Here is a 16,134-nt window from a genome sequence, read left to right as displayed (position 1 = left end):
CACTGCATTTCATTAAAAAGGAAGGAGATGAGCTGATCCTTGCTTTAAAATATGGAGATTTGCGTGTGTATTGGCTGCATTGCCCACCTTTGAGCAACAGTTTTCTCCAGTTGCAGATATTTTCAAGTAATGGACAAGGAACATGAAGAGGTACATGCAAACCAGAGTGCTGAGGGTGGCCTTTGCAGGCTGCATGGAACATTTTCTGGGAGTGCTGCTGATGCAGAGTGATTAGGTGCCATTTTAACTCAGCAATGAGCATTTATCAATGCTGCTCTTTCTCTGCCCTGCTACATCAGGTCTAGCTGCAGAAAGCTCTCTGTGATTTAAGACAGAGATTTTGTGAGGTGCAATCTCTCTTTGAATCCTGCCTTTTTTTTTTTTCCCCCTTAACTTTAATTCCTTCTAGAAGAGTTTTCAGGAGCACTGAAAGCTTGACAAATCACTTGACTGAATGGCCCACATAGTTTGCTCTTAAGTCAGCTTTGGTAATGAGCCACTAAACACATCTTGAGGCTTTCCTTTGAGTAATATTTTAATTGGTGAGATTATTCAAATATTTGAAGCCAGGCCACCCATTGCTTGTATACCCCACTCTTTGCACTTAACTAGGGGGAGGAGAGCTGGAGTATCATGCTGTAGAAATCTGGGCACAAAGGCATTGAGCAAGAGGAAAGCTTGCCTCCAACCCAAAGGAATTTCCCTTTGGATAAAACATTGTATGTCCAGCTGCAAGGCTGGGGCAGTGCAGCTGTGTGCAGCTGGTGTGAAGGGCAGCTGGGTGTCACCAGGAGCAGAAAGGGCTCGTGCCAGCCCTGCAAAGGAAGGAACCACTGCTGCTGCCTTCATGCTGCACTCACGGGGTGATGGAGCTCATAGCAGCAGTGGATGAGTGATCTGCTCCAGGTTCCCATCACTCAGCACAGGATGGGCTGTGGGGTCCCACAATTGGGACAGGTACACACCCCCATGCAGCCTGAGGCAGCTTTTCCTTGGCAATCACAGAAATACAAAATCACAGCAGTGCTCAGGATGCTGCTCCAGACCTCTAAGACCTCCGAGTCCCACCATGATCCTGCCCCTGTGCTCTGTCTGGTCAGGAGGATGAATTCTCTGTCAGGTGTCCCACCCTCAGCCTGGCACTCCCCTCCCTTGCAGGGACTCCTGGCAGCAGCTGCCCTCTGTCCCCATGGCCTGCAGCAGATCTTGAGCTCTGCCTTTGTGGAGGCTTAAAGGGACAGAACACGGAGAGGGGGTGGAGGTGGGGAGGGGCAGGGAGAGGGAGGGAGTGACCAGATTTGGACAAAGCAGAGCAAACAGCCAGAGGTATTTCAAACTGATCACAGCTGGAATCAAAACTCAGTTATGCCAAGATTCACTTTTGTGAGCTAGACTCAAATTTTCCAGATGTCCCAAGGGATCTTCTCTAACATAATCCTGGATTTGGGAGTGAATTCTCAAGTACTGAATTTATGAGACTGCATCTCTTCACTCTTCAATGAGTTTTGAAAGATTTTTGGCTTCAAGCTAATAATTTAAAAATGACTGTCTTTTTTCCTAGCCACTGGATTCCAATTAGCTTTACTTTTCTCTTCAAAAAGGGAGCCCCATACAGCAAGCATCCTGCAGGTTGATAATGGGATGCAGGTACAGAAGCACAAGTTCAATCAAGCCCATCTCGCTGCTCTGGAGCTTTGCTCCTGCTCATTTTAGACTCATTTCAGCGTGGCAGGTCACAGCAGTATAAACATCACAGGGGAAAAAAAAGGGCCGAGCTGGCAAACAGTCAGAACTTGCCGTTCCTGACCCAGTAACCTACTTTAGAGCACCACGTAACACGAAAGCCATCCCTGGCTCAGACTGCGACGTCACCTCTTACTTAACTTCTCAGAGGCAAACAGTGGGGCTGGTTGGAAAGAGTGAGACAGGACGTGGTCACCATTTACTTCATGCTGACCACAAAGATCTGCTTAGTTTAGACAGGAAGGCACAGAGTGAGTGGTTTCCAACCTCAAGTGATTCACAGCCACCACCTGAGCACACAAGTTCCATGCACAGTTTGGACAGTGGAGTCCATCGTGCTGACACACAGAGCAACCTGAAATTCTGTCTACAGCACTAGTGCCACCATCAGCTTCACAGGCAAAGAAATTGCCCCAGGGAACCCTTCATGAAGGACCCCTGTTTTACCTCTGCACTGCTGCTCTAGCTGTTTTCATTCCAGCTCCCTCAGTCTGGCTGATGAGAGCACAGAGAGCACACAGTTTAGTTTCTAAAGGCACAAAAGACTTAAGATACAGCCAAAGATATAATAGCCAAAACTGCTCTCTATACCTATTCTCCCTTCAACAGGGCAACAACAGCAGCAATCAACACTCACCACCTCTGGGATGCCATCTGTCTTCCCCTTCCAAGAATTCTCCCCCACCACAGTCCTTCCTTCAATCAGCAAAGCTGACCCCATGTTCACATACTTTTTTACCTCTGATGAGGATTTTGGGGAATGCTAAATAGGGCAGGAAAAAATACGTTCTTAAAGATGTGCAGCATCCCTTTTCTCCAAGACAATTCATGGGCTACTAGGAATTTTCTCCTGCAAATTATACATAGTTTATCTTCTTTCTTTTTTAGTGGCATCACTGGTTGAAATGCACCTGGACAGCATTGCCAGCCTGCAGAGAAGAAACCTGTGGCACTTGTCATCCTCAGACAGTCCCTGCTTAAGAAATGGTTAAGCTTAAGAGTTAAGCTTAACAGTTGCTTAAGTTCAGCAAAACATTTTCAAAGCATTTTGTTTGCCTAAAGCCATCAGGAGTCTTCCCATCAAAACATAAATGGAGACAGACTAGGAATAAAGTTTTCAGGCAGTTTTCTACTACAAAGAAAAACTGAAATCATACTCATCTAGTGTTCTTTGCAACTCCATCTGCCACTGTGAACGTCCTTAGAAATCAGGATTTAACACTTGCCATTAGGAAGTAAAATATAAACTAAGACTAAACTCAGGCTTAACACTTGGAAGGATTAATACTTTACTGCACATCAGGGTAAAGAAATAAGTGTGGTAAAACAGAATGAGAGACATTACAAAGGGAGCTCTTTAGGGAAATGATGGGAAGTTATTCTGTACCAAAATATGCCCATTTTTGCCGGCAAGTGCTTCTACTGCATCTCAGCTGAAACACACACACAAAAAATAGGAAGAGGTAGAAATGAAATTACTTTTGGTTGAATATTCAGCTGCATGCAAAAAGAAGTGGTTGAAGTAATCAGAACAAAGAGTCTTGAAGTTATTCCACCTTCCAGCTGGCTCAAAATGACCACGATTTCATTTCTATTGACACTTGAACTTCCCACTGCAGAGCCAGAGGGGACAGGGCACTGCAGTATCTTAAAAATTCTAGATTCTAGCTACATTTTCCTGCATCATCACAATCCATTTTCCAACCATCTCTTCTACCAGCAGTTTTATCTTAAACTAAGATTAAAAACATGGAACTATTTTACTCTGGCTGGCATAAGCACAACACAAACGTAAATGTTCTAATAGACATAAGAAGTAATTTTGCTTTACTACAATGTCTAATTTAGATCTCTGAAATTGTAAAATTAAAATCTATTCTAACCCATACTTACACAAAAAAGGCATTTCTAGCAAATTATAGTATCTAACTGCTTATTACACAAAAATCTCAGAATGACTGTATTGTAAAAAAAATAATTGCTTAATTATGAAATCCTGATGATAAAGACACCATTGTCATGAAAACATCTGGACTGCCAGCCTCCCAGAATACATGAAATTTCAATAGGCAGAGCAAAATCAGGAAGCAGATGAAAGAAGAGTTTTAAAGAGGTCCAGAGAAAAAACTATCACCCAGTGCAATTTCTCTGTCAAAGTGCAGGGGATGGCTCCAAACAAACCAAGCAGTAACAGCCCAGTCACAGCAGCAGAGCAATGAAGATGTATGGGGAGATGAGAGACAATTAACAAACACTGTGCCTATTCTTGTACAACCTTGGAAAAAATATATTTCTACTCTACTCTTCTACAGTGTCAACCTGGAAAAATAGCCATTGCCTCAGGGTGTTGTAAACCTGTTTAACAATCTGATGCCTTAGAATAACAGGGTGGACAAATCTGAACAGAAGAGAAGTCAACAGCATTTCTGTAGAATTTAACTTGCATCAAACATCATTTAAATGATATTTGAAGAACAAAACAGGAAGAGGAATAGGAATGAAGCAGGGGGAAAGCTCAGTTGCACACTAATAGAAGTATTGAGAAAAGTAAGAGATGTTTGACTGCTGTGTTCAGTTCAGCCAAACAGGGCTGACCATGAACAAGAAATCTGTTCCTTGTCAGGCCTGTTGTAAATGTTGTGTTAATGGTGAAGTTAGTGCCCATGCACATTTTAGCTGCTCATGAAATTATGAAAGTTGTCTTGGAAAAACGAGAGTTCAAAGACATCACTATCCCAGATGTGAGATGTCACATCAAAAGGACCAGGAGAAGCATGAGAACATGTCCAGTGGACTGGGGGATGCAGTCTGGTAAGAAGAGAGCTTGTCTGTGAGCCCAGGATATGATCACATTGGAGAGAGCTCTCCAGGACAGGACTTTCCTCCTTTCCAGCTGAGCCCTGTACAAGTGCTGAAGCCATGCACACCTATACCTGGCCCTGAGCATGCAGGCAATTCCAGGGCATCTAATGAGGGCTCCTGGGTCAGATAGTCAAAAGTTCACAGAGCAGGGTTCACAGGGCTGACAGCCACAGTGAGGTGTGATTCCTCACATCTAACTAGAGCTCCCATTGCTGGCAGTGACTTCTCACCACTGATCAGCCTGTGCCTTGGAATCCCCAATGGAAACCTCACATTTAAATAATCTGCAAGGCCCCAGAACAGGCAATGGATGAGACATCAGAGAATGATGTATCACTTATGGGGTAGGACACAATAACCTCCTCACATGGTTGCCATCTGTGGTTCTCTGCTAAAGGTTATATCAGGACTCTGTTGTAAAATGTTGCTGGCTGGGATTTATAATTCAGTGGACAGCCAAGAATCCTTCCAAATGAAAACAGCTCAGTTGTGGGGACTCTGCTCATGTTGGATATTTTTGATCACTAACATGATAAAATCCACAAAGTAGCATCAGCCTGTGCATCTATGTTTTCCACGAACAGCTCTGCACAACAGCCAAACTTTGCAAACTCCAACTGTGATGGAATTGATCATTTGAGTCTCAGGTCTCACTGCTTGTTTGCATGGTGTCCAGATAGTGGGATAAAACTCATTCCCTGTGCAAAGGCTCACTGTGAGATCTGTACAGCACTTCAGTGCCCCCTAAACCTGGTACAGAGGGGATTTAACAAGTGTGTGCCCTGAGGAATGGCCTGCATGGCACCAGTGAACAGAGTTGCATGCACTAGGAAAAGCTTTCATACATTTCTCTCAAGCAGCAGTACTCTTCTGCCAAGTAAATGTGCCTGTTATTTACTTTCCAGCACATATTGCAAAGCTCACGTTAATTAAACCTCTAAAACACACAACAGAACAAATCTTTATTGACGTAATGGCAACAAATTGTATAGGAACTCTCCCCCGCTGTTTACTCAGTAAATATTTGCTTGGGAAGAATAATTTGCACTATCCTAGACAAAGGACAAGCCAGTTAGGGCACCAGAGCCAGGAGCATCCTTTCTGCTCTCCTGGACTCCAGAGCTGAAACTCCAGGACCCTCTGAGTCAACTTACAGAGTTCAAACACCAGGCAAACGCACCAGGAAGGAAAGAGCTGGGATAAAACCCACAGGTCTGAGGCCAGCTCTGCGGCACCAGAGAACTTTGGTACAACATCAAACACCTCCTGCTTTTTCCTGGTTGATTTATGAGCTATAGCACAGGGCTATGTCAGTGGTTGAAAGGATGGTTCAAATACAAGATCATCTCCAAAGCTCAGTGTACATCAGAGCAAAAAGTCTTCTTTTATTTGCCAGCCCTTTAACAGACTGCAGCTGTCAAAATCCAGGCACCAGAATTCAAGGAATATCAGGTCTGTTACTCATTTATCTTTAGGTGAATTTCTAAAGTATTCCACACATGGATAGATTTCTGAAATCTAGTTTCCAAACCCTAATAACTCACAAAATAAAGCACAAGGAACTCCCAGTCAAACGCTGTATGACATTTACAGAATGCCTTTGGATAACTCTGGTCTATAAAGGCAACTGCACTCTTAGACTAGACAGTGACCAAACACTTGTTAATGGCAAAGCTGCCTCTGACTTTAGCAGACAGAGGTTCATCCCTAAAATCCCATGAAATGTCAATCTGTTAGGACCCTTCTCATTATTAATATATATTTATCTTTAGAGCAGATGGACTGATTGCACAAGGCTGAAAGTTGTCCAAAAGAGAAGTGTCTTCTGCTGGGGAGCAGCCTATGAAGTACAAACACTCCCAAAAGACATGACTCATGCTAGCAGGCTGTCACAGCACTTTTCTGAATTTGAATCAACATAATCTGAAATCCTTTTCTCACTGGCCAGTTCAGATACATTTCAAGAAAGTTGCAGCTATACTACAAAGCCTCTTAACCTTCACATCATCTTCCCACTGAAGCACAGGCAGAATGTACCAGTAAAAAAAAAAATAAAAAGAAGATCATCTTAAACTGACAGTTTATTCACACTCTCATAGCTGTCTTTCAAATACAGATTTGATCGCATTACCATCCTGGATTAGAGGGTCTGGGACTCTGTTCAAGTTACCAAGGAACAGTCATGGGGAATTGCTTTTAGTTGGTTTCTTTTCTTCCATATTCACAGGGATAATGGACATGTAATGCTACTTATCTACACTCCATACCTACATCTGAAAGACAGAGGCATTACCATTGCTTCCTCTATAAGAATAAATTCATAAGAAGGCATATTTACATAAGTTTTGATTACTCATGCAACAGATAAAGAAGACTTAATGCACATTTTTCTTCTCCTACACACTGCTGTGTGCTCAGTGCTTTGTCTAAAGCTATTTCACAGAAAAATATCTTAAGAGCACATTTTTTCCTTCCATGCAAGAGCTGTTTCCAAACACCAATGGTAGCTTCTGTTCCAACAGCACTGCCACCCAGTGCATTGTAACTGCAAAGCAGATCCATCACAACCACCAAATTTCAGCTTTGGTCAATACAAACTGAATTTTTCCTTTTGGCATCGCAGTGCACTGGGCTTGTGTGTTTGAGAAATATAGCCTTGGATTTCCTACATAGCTGAAGGCAGTTCTGGCACCAGCTATTACTTGATTTTATTAACTTAGACCCTTATTCAGCAAGCACTGAAACTAAATTCATGCTTAGGTTCATCCCTGTTCAACAAAGTGCTGCTGCACAACTGAAAAATTCAATCACAGGTTTTGTGTTCCGGTACTTATCCCTCACCAGAAAAAGACTGCAAATGGTACCTGTGTTATTTCCAACATGGCTCAGGTCCCTTGGTTAGCACCTTCAGGAAGAAGCCTTACCCCCAGTGTCCAGCTCAAAAAGATCAAACCCACCCCAGATCTCCTCCCCAAAACCAACCAAACAAAACCACCACTAATAAATTTAACAGCTTTAGCCTGACATGGAGGATGTCAGATTGTCAGAGCTGCAGAAATGCCCTCTGGTAGAGCCCAATAAGAGCTCACAGGTAAGTGAGCAGGACAAAGCCAGTCTGCAGAAGTATCCCTATAATGTGCCAGGGGCAGCAATGCTTACCTTTCCACCCTCCTGGAAAAAATCCTCACTTGTGTAAAACAGCCATGCCTGTGAGAGCCAGCAATAACACACATGCAAAGTGAGATACCTTCTAACAATAATAAAGATCTAGACAGGGAAAATGTTATTTAAAACTAAATTCTGTTGTCATCATATTGCAAAGCTCCCATACCTTCTTGGTGATTTCTCATGGGCATCTCCTCACAGCACTGACTCCTTCTTCACAGCACAACCGACTCCAGCACTCTCCTCACTCAGCTAACCCACTCTTTTGTAGCACTCATCATTATTGGCCACAGCTGTGGCTTATTAAGGGCAAGCCTGTTCCCAATCGTTGGTGATTAGCACAGCTGCAACTCCTCAGGGGTAAGATTACCTTCTGCACTCTCTCTATTTTCTTACATTCTATCCCTCCACAAAATCCTCAAAAAAACCCCAACACCCATGACCAGATGAACTTGAGATAAATACTATTAAACTTCTGAAAAGTGGCTCAGGACATCCAAACTGAAATGCCTGAAAAGGATCCTGTTTCCAAGAGACCACTTGTCTGGCTCGCCAGCACTTTTCATGGGCTCCCCAACAATGCCTTCAAGGTGGAGCCCCTGTCTGGTAGGTGGGCCAGTTTGGGGAGTGTTTTTTCAGGCATAAATTCCTCATTGGATCTTTCCAGTGACAGTGCAGCATTCTCATCCTCATAGGCCTCATACCAAAAGTATCATCTAAAGAGTGTTCAAAACCTTAGACTTTCCATTACCTCCTAGGTAATTGTTAAAACCATCTGAAACCCCTACCCCAATTCTGTGGTGGTGAAGACTGCAGAGAACACACATGAAATGTATAACCCTACCAGAAAACATTCTTCTATCCTCAAAAATACTTACACGTACTCATAGATACCATTCCAGCTAGAAACATCTTCATCTTTGGGAACTAAAGCCTAATTTCAACAAATACTTCCTCCTGAATGTAAAATCAAATAAAAGCACCGCGATGGTAACAGAGCTGTGCTTTTCAACAGCTTCACTATTACATCTGATTAAGGCTACAGAGATATGCTCTCCAGCAAGGCACAACAAACTTTTTGACATTCAGTAGAATGATCCTGCAGCTCCAGCTTTGCTATGTTTAGCAGCTGGTAACCAAAACACATCCCCAGGTGAGCACCAGAGGAGCCAGGCATGCACTTCCCCAGGGCTCTGCTCTATGACCCCATTTCCCTGATGTTATCACTCTATCCTCATTATAACACTTCAAGAGGAACATAAATATCTTGTATATCAAAATGCTCTTGACTTTTACAAGCAACCTGATTCAGCAGCCCTCAGGGTGCAGTTTCATGACCAGCTCAAGCAAAACTCATCCTTGAAAAGGCACTTCTGCTACTCCCAACCTCCTCTGTGTGAAAAATCAGGCTTGCATGGTTGAAAGCTACTGCTTGGAGAGGCATTTTATAAAGTTCAGCTTTCAACTACTTTGCCACTACTGTGCCAACGCAGCAGAGATTGCAGGGAGCAGAAGACAGAACTGCCTTCTTTAGTCTCAAACCAGCTCCTCATGGATTTGCCTCAGTTTGAGACAAGTTAGGAGGAAATGTCCTGGAATGAACGTCTCCTCTGAAAAAAAGTCAGGTTTCACAGTCCCTACCCCCACCAAACAAAGGAATATCTTGGAGGAAAATGAAAAAACTATTTATTTAACACACAGAGTGCAGGCAGGCATGGGAAAATGAATGAATAATGTTAGATATTAAAACCTTCTCTCTGTGGACATTAGGGTCATGCTTGGCTTCTCCCAAGATTCAGGACGTGGAGCCCCTGCAGCCCTCCAGTGAAGGTCTGGTGTCTTGGACTGGAGCTAAGCTGAACAGCTCCAGAAGAAGCCACAGAAATGACAGGAGAAGCTGCATGGTGTCCCAGGAAACCCCCTGCCTCAGCTCACAAACAAGAGCCTGCTAAAAGCCAAGCACACACATCCTCCCTGCAGAGCCAAGTACAGGAGCTGTGTGAAATCACACTGAAAGAAGGGGCTCCCCCTGCCCCAGGCCTGGCCTAAAGTTGCAGCAGCCATGTCTGGGCATAAAACAGATGATAGGGGATACAGTCCCATACAGTCACCCCAAGACAGTTGTTATCCTTGGTGGCACAACCTATTGTTGTGACAGCCATCAATGAGTCTCACCTGGCACCTGCAGGAAACAGGGGGACCTCAACTCTGAACTTTGGAGGCTTGGGATTATTGTTAGCATTGGTGGAGTGCAAGCCAGGAATTCTACACTGAACCTAGAGCCCTGCCATTGAATTATTTTAATAACCCATTTAGCTTATGTCCCACCTCCTTTTTCTGATAGGATTTAAACCTACTTTCCTGCCTGGTTTTCCTAAACTATAATTTCTTAAGCTGTAAGTCATGTAGGCATCTCTCTGCCTCTGACTGTTGTGGATCCCCTTGTGGTGAGTCACAAACTTGGGGATCTGCTGAAGCTCACTGCAAGCATATTTTGTACAGCCTCATAATTGCAAAATGCATATTCTAATTGACAGCCTCCAAACCCTATGCATGATCTACTGTTCCAGATTAATACAGTATTCCAATCTCATGTGGAACTTCTCATGCCACCACAGGAAAGACAATAATACTAGCAAACATCTTCCTGTGCAGCACTGCATAGGTGACAGGACAATTTTAGGGGAGCGAAGATACTCTTAAGAAGTACTAAATGCCATGGAGGAGCAGTTGTTAAAAGAGGATATAAAGGCCTGTGAAGAGGAAACAATTCCCAGTGTTTAGCATTGAGCTTTATTGCCCCATAAAATCCAGCCCTGTGCCCCATATGCTGCAGTGTTATCTGAAGAAACTGCATCTACAATTTAATGTTTACACGCATAAATACTTTTGTAGCACAAAGGTTGCCAAAGATCAAGGACCTGATTCAGCAACAGACTTAGTTTAATATTAAGCAGCACCTCCATCAACATGATTATTTATCTACTCCAATTCAAGGAACTGCTACGCACTTTGGCCAAACGAGGCCAAAATGGGGGATTGTTTCTGAAAAACATGTTGTGCACAGGTGAAGTCTCACTTGTAAAAAGAGAGAGAGAGACCTGGGAGAAATACACTGCTTTCCTACACAGAGGCCTGCAGAGACAGTCATGTCTAATGCAGCAACAGGCAAGAACAAGCTAGGGCTGGACATAAGCAGAAGGAGGTGCAGGAAGGGGTTTGTTAGCAGAAATGGGGGCCTGCACCTCCTTCCTGCCTCTCCAAACCCATCCCAGAGCCCATGGACTGTGCTCACACTGCTGCAGGTGAGGTCCCAGCAGGGTCCCTAGATTAGGAATTGGCATCTGGCTGCACTGCAAACACAAGGAGATAACCAAGGGCCTCCTTGTGTGCTACTTCCACAGCTGCCACCCATGAAAGCTTTGTTGAGGGTCCAGTACTGTTGACCAAGTCTAATTCTCCTTTTCTATAGTAGAGAATACTCAGATTTGCTTCCAAACCTGTGCTGCATTTTTAAGCAATGTGCAAGGACACATTTTCTGACAAATTCTATGTCACTTCTGTTCCTCAGAAGTCCTATTTTATCATTGCTCAGGAATGAGGGTCTAGAAGACCTGGAGTAGACACACAGATGGAGTTTATTCAGCTAAATTGATGCCTGTTTAGGTTTTTAGCTTTTTCTGTGCTTCTGAGACAACAGTTTCCAAGGGATAACTGTGCTCTTGAGAAAAGCAGACTCCAAATTTCACTTTGGGTAGAGCCCCAAGGTGGATTAGCCTGTCTTTCTGCCCACCCTCACTGCATGCTGTAAGCAGATTACTTGCAATATGACAGATTTAGCAAAAGTGACAGTTGCTCGCTGTCCAATATCATTAGCCTGCCTGCCACAAGAGCTCAGACATGGTGCTCCATTCTCTAACAAAATCAGCTTATTAATAACCATACAGCCTGGCACAGAATTTTCCATACAGCTGAAGCAGGGCCTTGAGCAGGGGAGTTCCCAATTCCCAATTGACAAAGATTCAAAATTGAATTCTAACTAAGATGAGGTTCAAACAGCCAACAGGTTCAATGGACTGGCATGTCAGAGGGACTAGGATAGATAAGCATCTGTGCTTGCCTTTATTACTCATCCTTCATTACCTTTATTACTCTGGTCCCTGAGTCTGTGAAGGGAATGGTAATCTAATAAAAAGGTTACCTGAGTCAATGAAAACAATGCAATTCATTGGTGTGCCTTGGGCTCAGCTCCCCAAGGAGTCAGGATCTCCTTTTCCCTGACAGGGCTCAGCACCTGCCCCAAGGTGCTCTGTGGCAGCAGGTAAGGACCACACTGCTCTCCCAGGTACACAGAAAAGGATGCAAAGGAAGAGGAAAACCTCTGCTTCCTACGTACAGGTGTTTGTGTTACAATGTTAAAACAAGTGTGGAAGTAATTCTCTGTTGATTCCTGCACCAAAATACTTCAGCGAGAAAAAAACAAAACAACTGGCATAGTCCATGAGGTTGTTGCAAACCACACTATTTGTAGTAAGGCCTCCCTTTTTATGCTAAAAAGTTAAAGAGCAGAACCAATTCCAGTGCTGAAAAAGAACCCCTGCAATTTCCCATTTAAAGCCAGGCAGGCAGGATCATGTTCTGAACCTCTGCCTCCCCTCTACACACACCATGGACCTGCACAGCAGCACCTCTCACATAACACAGCCCAGGTGAATGATTTCCCAAAGTTCCTCACAGGAATCCCAAGACCAGGTAATTCTGTAATAATACCAAATGAAATGTTTTTGTTTTAACATACACTTGTGGGAAAAGAACACCTCACTATTTTACAATGAGCTCTTTAAAGACATCCTGGGAAATTTTCCAAGAGCTACACCAAAATGGAAGAACATTTAGATATTTACTTTAGGGGCTTATTAGAATGTTTGAAATAATTCTTGTCCTCTCCTCCCCACAGAATAAAAGCCTTTATTTTTCCTGTCAGTTTGAGAAACGTGGCTCTGGTCCTGCTGCTGAGGTTTGCATGTGGCCACTGTCACCGGCTGCAGCTTGGAGCTGAACTCTCAGGGCCAGCCTGCACCAAGGCAAGCAGGGCAACAGGACTGGGACAGGGCAGGGATCCATCACCCCATCCCAAGGAACTTAACTGCAAGCAGTGACTGAGCTGCCAGTCAAACCCAGCTCTGGGCCAGCTCAAAGCTAAAGCAAGAAACACAACAGGGTTTAAGGTCTCTTGTGGTTTATAAGCACCAGGGAGTCATTTTACTGCAAAGTGCATTAAAAGGCTTTACATTGGTAAGGTGGGATCAGTGCCCATTCTCAGAACAGGTACCAGCATCAGGGAGTCAGGGCAGTCATAATGACCCTTGCCTATGTCAAAATGACTCTCCTTCAAGCAGGAAGCTATTCCTTGGGCAAAGCATGCCTAGCACTGCTGTTGCTGAGCCATCTGGCTGGTAGGAGCTTTAACCAGGCAGAATTTCCACCATAGGAAAGGCTCAGGAGAGGTGCTGACACCAACATATCTGGGCAAGTCAGTGACAAACACAACAAGCCATCAGAGAGAGCTTAGAGAGCAGCTCACAGAGGGCAACAACCGTCCAGTGTTCAGACAAACCTGGAGCAGTTTTGCCAGCAGGAGGCTTGCAGTTAGATTGCAAATCCCAGCCCCATTCCACATTTTAATGACATTTTAGATTTCTTTATTACCATTTCATGATGGCAATTAAACACAGGTGTGTGCACAGTGAAGTCTGCTTGATATATGGGGCAAGGCTTGCCATCTGTGGGCAGCAACCCTGCAGGCTCAGGTGTGGGGCTGCAAAGGTTACAAAGCCACCAGCACCTCAGGGATCACGTGAGAAAAACTGTGAAAGACTAAGAAAAGAAAAACTAAAACTATGCAGCAGTGATATTTCTCTACCAGTGATAACTTCTGGCAATCTGCCTGTCTTCACTGATGCACACAACGCTTGGGAGCTCACAGCACTGGATGGCCCAACCCCATTGCTGTCTTTGCCATGCTGGGATCTTCTCCTGATCCTCCCCAGCTCACAGAGCGTTTCTGCAGCACAGAGAAGCCACCTCCCCTGGTGCAAAGATGGTTATATGCCACACCTGTCCCCAAGATGAGATTTCATCAGCTCATTTGCCCTCCTGGGGTCCGAGGCCTGGACAACCTTGCTGCCCTCACCACAGCCCTCCCAGGTGCCTGGGTGGGGGTACAAAACATTGGGGAGCTGCTCCCTGCAAAGCTTTAGCAGCACACCAGAAGCCCTAGAAATGGGGAGAAGCAAACGAAATGGCCACCACACATCTGGCTACCCGTGACCCCAGAGGTTCAGCATGGCAACCAGTCCTTGTGCAGCTCCCCTGAGTCTGGAGGAGAGACTGCCCTCAGGTTAAGCCCCTGTATTTACACTCATCTCCTCACAAAAAGGCCACACAACCAGCCAGGGACCAGCCAGATCTATGAGCCCATTGGACTCAAGCACAGCAATAGAAAGAGAACAAAGATGCAATGGGATATAGGCTGTGGGCCCTGGCAGGCTGCTATTCCAGCTGAATATTGCAAGGAACAAATGCAAAAGCCAAAGTGACAGGAATTGTGACATCAAGTGCCTTTTAGACAGTAACAAAAAGAATCTAAAAATTGAGTACAAGAGATTCTCAGTCCCAGGGGAATACGAGCCTGTATCTCATACCAAATGCTTTTTTGTTGCACAGTTCATTTTAGGACAACGCTCACCCTCACAATGCCAGTCCCATGGCCTGAGGCTGCTCTGGATTCAGACACCTGACTGCTCAGGAACAAGCATTTCTGTTTGTGAATAATTCAGAACCCTTGCTTATTTAGGTTCATTTGGGCTCCGTTTCTTGCTATTGGAACCTTTTGAGTTCACAGCAGCCTGTGCTGTGTGTGCACAGCCCCTCCTCACAGCCCTTCTGTGTCTATAAGGGAACCAGCTCCCCCAGTAGCTCCCAGGTACTTGAAGTACATACAGTACTTACAGTGCAAGCACAGCTTCCACAATATCACCCTGAAAAGCTCAGGCATTCCTTTTGTTCATCTTGCTGCAAACCGAGATTACTTTCTGCTCGGAGACACACATTTGACAGTAGCTCCATGAGAGTGCTATGCCTAAGAGTAACTCTTCCATGACAGTGGCAAGCACATCCAGACCTACAGCCCCAGTCTCAAAACAGACACAGACATCCAGCACTCATGGACACAATTATCCAGCATGCACTCATCAGTCAACGTGAACATTTGCACTTGGACAAGCAAACACAGCAACTGTGCTGCAAACAGGTACAAGTCTGCAAGTGCAAGAAACAATAGTAAATGCAAAGAGCAACAGCAAAGCCCCAGCAAATCACATTCTGAATAGTAACAGCAGCTTGGATCATTTGATATAAAGCATATCACTGCCTGAGCACAGACTTCTCTCACAAAATATTATTACCACAATTAAAGGAAAGCCATTGTGGCTTCAGCACAGCTTATATTTAATTGTGTTTGAAACATGTTAGATAAAAAACAGACAAACAGCACAGACAAATTACAGAGCTGTTTCACAAAGTGCCAGTGCCCTAAAATGATCTATTTCAGGTGAGGTGCTGAGTGCTGTGTTTGCTCGAGGTACCATTGCCTACATCTCAGTCACTAATGCTGCAGCCCTGCACACACCACACCTGCCTGTGCACCCCAACACACAGCCCCCCCTGAGGAGCACATCCCTGACTTACCCTTCAGCCAGCAGCAGCCCCAGACCCTCTGAAAGCTCCTGCAGAAGAGTTGACAGAGTTTCACCTCGTTAGGCAGCGAGGCTGTTACATAACCAGCACGGTTTCTGCCGGCAGCGGGGATGCGCCCCGCGCACATCCCTCTCCTCCCCATCCCACACGGACACAGCTCCCAAACACAGCTGGGCCACAGCCACAGCGGGGCAAGGTGGGCCACGGGCACTTGGGGGAAGCAAAACCAGCGGTTTCAAACAAAGTTCAAAAGGTGCCTGATGTTTATGAAGAGGCATTGCTACTATGAAAGGAAGTGGTGCAATGGTATAATGTTCCTTAGCCCACTGAAAGCAGCTTGGCCTAGATTTTCCTGTACTGTTTGATGTGACCATTCATGCAAACAGGAGTAAAACTTTCTCTTTGCTTTTAATTAAACAACAGCATCACAACAACAAAAAAGAATGAAAAAGTGACATACACAAAACACCTTTTTGTGCTGTCATCTGGGTCTTCTGGGCTACTGTCAGACAGAGAATATACAGGAATCAGCCCCATTGATTAAACTATTATTAGCAGCAAACAAACAGATGTGTTCAGCCAAAGACAGGACAAATCCCATGCCCT

The 16,134-nt window shown here is 44.6% G+C and overlaps 1 protein-coding gene across 1 annotated transcript in view; it reads right to left on the bottom strand.

Moving 5' to 3' along the window:
* LOC102064515 (PAS domain containing repressor 1) overlaps nucleotides 1-15,894 on the bottom strand; it is a 103,516-nt gene extending 87,622 nt beyond the window's left edge. Inside the window, exon 1 of the mRNA XM_074551666.1 lies at nucleotides 15,520-15,894. The gene's annotated coding sequence lies outside the window, so the exon portion shown is untranslated. The remainder of the gene's footprint in view (nucleotides 1-15,519) is intronic.
* Nucleotides 15,895-16,134: the final 240 nt, after the last annotated feature.

Source organism: Zonotrichia albicollis, chromosome 14 (assembly GCF_047830755.1).
Source record: "Zonotrichia albicollis isolate bZonAlb1 chromosome 14, bZonAlb1.hap1, whole genome shotgun sequence".
In the NCBI taxonomy this organism is placed as follows: Eukaryota; Metazoa; Chordata; class Aves; order Passeriformes; family Passerellidae; genus Zonotrichia; species Zonotrichia albicollis.
This window is presented reverse-complemented; position numbering and strand designations above follow the sequence as displayed.